Source organism: Poecilia formosa, unplaced genomic scaffold (genome assembly GCF_000485575.1).
Source record: "Poecilia formosa unplaced genomic scaffold, Poecilia_formosa-5.1.2 Scaffold761, whole genome shotgun sequence".
Lineage (NCBI taxonomy): Eukaryota > Metazoa > Chordata > Actinopteri > Cyprinodontiformes > Poeciliidae > Poecilia > Poecilia formosa.
The window spans coordinates 135,084-139,310 of record NW_006800700.1 but is presented as its reverse complement, the minus strand read 5'-3'; the positions used below and the strand labels follow the sequence as shown (position 1 = coordinate 139,310).

The window sequence follows — 4,227 nt, the reverse complement described above, 5'->3', positions numbered from 1 at the left end:
AGTGTAAACCCCACAGGCTGCGATAAAAGGGCTAAGGGCCAAGACAACCCAAATTGGGCATATTCAGGATTTAGTGGGAACACCAACATGCAGAAGCCTTATCTGACGGTTCCCCCCGTCCGCAGCAAAATTTTCCAAGTCTTCACCGGTCCGTGGTAATAAAAAGGTTGGGGACCACCGGCTTAGAGGATACGCTAATGACATACCTTGAAGTCCCGCCCCTGGCCTTTCTGCAGCCAATGAGAGGACAGAGTCAGGATGATGTCATTCTGTTGCTGTTCCGCTGTCCTATCAGATAGCCCTACCCTGTCAGGATAGCATACATGCAGTTAGTACGCATGCCCGCGCATGCGCATTAAGAAGTCCGACCGTCAGTGGAGTTGTCAGTTCCGCATACACAACGAGTTATGACGAAAATAAGTCATTAACTTGTTTATAATATCATATAATATGATAACTATATAGATATACATGCGTTGTCGTGGTTTCAAAGTGTATTTAAAGCAGGTCAATTACAACACAGGCTGGTGTAAAACTCATTAACTTACTTAACCGCTAAGTCAGGATGTCAGACAGCTGTTAATAACAAAGTGTGTGATGATCTACGTCATGATTCTATGTTGCTGATTAAATACAATCATATGGTAACGACAGCGGATACGTGTCTGAGCTAAGGTATGACTATCTGACAAGGTATGCTGATCTGACAGAACAGCGCCTCTCAGCCACTAGGGGAGGCTGTTCATGCTAACAGCGACTTCCTCATATGAAGGGTTGGATCCTCAGCTCTGTGGAGAGAGGTTCTAGATCCTGGTTCGGCCCGGTCCAGTTTGGTTCGGTCCAAACTGGACCGAACCAAACTGGGTCCTGGTTCTGATGAGAACCAGGTTCTGGTGTTTAATGCGTCCTCTCCTCTCACCATTTGGACTCAGAGGAGAGAAACCCGACCCCATCAGAACCGCCACCGGGCCGGACCCTTCCCACTTCCAGAACCGCCACTACTGCTGAGAGGTCAGCTGCCCGTCCCGTCTGAACCACCAGAACCTCCAGGAGGATGAAGATGAGGATGGTTCAGGCTGAGGTCTTCTCTGTCAGAACCAGAACCAACAGACTCTGACCTGGTTTCCGTGGAGTCGCTGCCAGATCGTCTACTGGAAACTTTCCTCACTTGGAGATGAAGAACGCTGCAGCAGCCGGAGCTTCTGATGGTTCTGACGGGCCGGCGGGTCCAGCAGCTTCTGCTTTCCGCTCAGGTTGGCGCTGCAGTTTGAAGTGGAGGAGGAAGATGAGGAGGAGGAGGGAGAGGATGAGGAAGAGGAGGAGGAGCGTCCTCCTCCTCCTCTTCCTCATGGTCTTATTTCTGTTCCTTCGTTTTATTTTTAGGTCCTTCTCTTCCTGAGCTGCTCATGATTTCCTCTGGGTCCAGGTTCTGCCTCTGAACCGGGTCGGCTCTGACCCAAACCCAGTTCCACAAGAAGAACCCTGGAAAACCTGTCCCGGCTCACCTGGACCGAACCCATCACTCATCCCAACGGTTCTGATCCATCACTGGCTGAAGGATCAGAACCGTTTTAACCAAACTGAACTGAGACAGAACGCCAATCAGAACCACCGGTCCAAAACTGAACAGCAGGAAGTTCTGGAGTCACAACCGACATTTTACTGAACAAAGTTAGAACAGAACCAGAACCAGACAGACTAATCGCCCGTCATACTGGAGCTGCTGTTATCTCCTGTTGCTAGGAAACAAACTGGTTTCCAGTCCAGCTTGATGGAGCTCTGGCTCTGCCTCCGCAGCGCCACCTTGTGTCAGGCTGAAGCAGTGAACGGATGAACGCAGCTTTTATTTCATTCATGCTTTCATTGGTTCAGCCATGATGTTCCTCTGGTTCTGACGGAATGGGTCAGAACCACACGGTCTGCTGGTCACAGCGGTTAACCACAGCCCACATAAGAAGGCCTCAGTCCTCGACGCAGGTTCGATTCCCACCCTGGTGGCCTTTGCCGCATGTCTTCCCTCTCTCTCATTACTTTCCTGGCAAAGCACTTTCAAATAAAGACCACTACAGCCAAAAAACGCCAAACAAACCAAAAACAAAATCTATTAGATAATCAGTGGTTCTGTCATGGTGCCATCTGGCGGCGAACCATGGCAATACAACCACACCATTTATTATTTAGCCTTATATTAGAAGTTTGTAAAATAAATCAACACAAAAGGGAAATTAAAGCAGCAATTTCTATAATATATACAATAAATCAATTGCTCTGAAATCTATCATATATTAATCTGATCTGAGTTCAACCAGAAAACAGTTTATGTTTGGGAGGAAATTAAAAAAATATGGAAGCCCTTTCGAGTTTTACTTTTGAGATATTGGAATAAGCCTCCTGACTGATTTCTGTCTCATAAGTATGACTTTAAAACTGGAAATTATGACTTCCTGTCGGATTTTAATTTTTTCTCTTCCGTGGTGGAAATGGCTTCCATGGAGTTCTGTGTGTGAAATCTACCCACTGTAGCTCTATCGGTTAGTAGTTTTTTTTCCTAGACATATATTCACCGACTGTATCTTCAGGTGTGTTAGTCACAGTTTATTCTCCAAGGCGGAAGTCTGGAAACAAAACAGACGTTTCTGTTCCAGTTTTCTAAAGAGAATAGATTAAAGTGGACATCACTGCTTTATAAGGAGAAATATTGTTGAGAATTTGATAAATAAAACCGATAAATATTTAACAAAGCTTTCTAATCATCAATAATAGGAGATGTTCCTCAACTAAACATGCAGGTATAATAAAATGAGAACTCCCTCTGTATTTACATCCCGCGGCTGGGCAGCAGGGGGCGGTATTGTGACAATAACTGTAACACATGGGAACGTCATTACGTCTCAACCAATGAGCATAACTACCATGGCCGTGGTCCCGCCCAGAAGGCATCCCGCCTTGATGACTAACTGACAGCTGAGTGGCGCTCTGGTTCGGTTCGAATCTCCGGGACCAGGTAAACTTTTCTCTACTGTCTTTGGACCGGGGAGAGGCGCGGCGCTACGGCTGGTTCTGGTTGTTCCTGTGGTCAGAATTGGTACCGGTATGTCACTGAAGCTAACAGCGGAGCTAACAGCTAGCTGCTTCCTGCTGGTGGGAGTTAGGCTGGTTAAACTGTTTAAACTGGGGTTTAGGGTGATAACTAGCGGGTCGGAACCACAGGGACACAGATGGACCGGTACCGTAAGAGTTTATCACTCACACTAACCGCGGAGTTAACTGACAGCTAACTATCAGCTAACAGGCGACTAGCAGGTTTAAGTTTCCGCGCGCCAACTCGCGTGCACGTGATGCAAATAAAGAAGATCCGTCACAGTCTCTGCACGCGCATGGTCCCAGTGCACGCGCTTGACGGTAACCTGCGCTGACTGACATTAACGTCTTGTGTCAGAGGCGCCAGACTCCATTCATATTTCGGCGGATTTAACCGAATAAACGCAGCAGTTGGGTTAAACTGGGTCATTTAGCACTAGTTATTACTAGAAATGGGTCTGCAGAGGTTCGGCATCAGAACCCAGCAGTCTGGAACAGAACCATTAAGAAAAGCTATTAGGAACGGTCAATACACGGTTCTGGTTTAACTTGGCAGAGATAGAAATCAGCTGGTCTGTTACTTGTCTCCGTTTCCACGGTAACTGTTGCTGGGAATACTTTGATTAGGCTACTGATAATAGTTTAATAAAAATACATCATTACATTTTAACTTTAACTACATCAGAAACTTTACTCATTCAGCATGAGAACTCATTAAAAATGGTTTTTGTTCAGTTTTTGCCTTTTCTGATTGGATGTCCTGTAGTTTATGAATATTGACTTTCATATCAACACCTGAGCTCTTGTGTATAAAACGTGTGTATACACAAAAACTGTGCGGTGCCATATTTTATGCACAAGTTGGCATGCATAAAAATGAAAGTTTGCGTAAATATACGCAAACTTTTGACCTGCCGTGAGATTGTGCAGCAGCCATGCAAACTTTATCTATGAACAATAATAAACTACAAAGAGTCAAAACTCACATAAATCCACTGAATCCTGATTCAGTTATTTAGACCAGGAAGCATCAAACCTGATGATTTTATGATTTTAATATTTTAGTGTTTAAACGATGAAACTGAACCACATTTATCCTCAGACAATAACCTGAAAAATAAATAAACTAAAGGAAGGTAAAACTTC

At 45.1% G+C, this 4,227-nt stretch overlaps 2 protein-coding genes across 8 annotated transcripts in view; one reads left to right on the top strand and one right to left on the bottom strand.

Moving 5' to 3' along the window:
• The window catches only part of kcnv1 (potassium voltage-gated channel modifier subfamily V member 1), a 9,087-nt gene extending 7,269 nt beyond the window's left edge, over positions 1 to 1,818 (bottom strand). For 2 of the 3 annotated variants that reach the window (XM_016666638.1, XM_016666640.1), the window contains exons 1-2: positions 1,119 to 1,818; positions 207 to 306 (exon numbers count right to left, since the gene is read on the bottom strand). The gene's annotated coding sequence lies outside the window, so the exon portion shown is untranslated. The remainder of the gene's footprint in view (positions 1 to 206; positions 307 to 1,118) is intronic. The other variant, XM_016666639.1, reaches the window with a different exon arrangement.
• The window catches only part of dek (DEK proto-oncogene), a 34,906-nt gene that overhangs the window by 1,771 nt on the left and 28,908 nt on the right, over positions 1 to 4,227 (top strand). The window contains exon 2 of one of the 5 annotated variants that reach the window (XM_016666642.1): positions 1,821 to 1,822. The gene's annotated coding sequence lies outside the window, so the exon portion shown is untranslated. Of the gene's footprint in view, positions 1 to 1,820; positions 1,823 to 2,897; positions 3,005 to 3,068; positions 3,092 to 4,227 lie in introns of those variants that run through there. The other 4 variants (XM_007543078.2, XM_007543075.2, XM_016666641.1 and 1 more) reach the window with 4 other exon arrangements.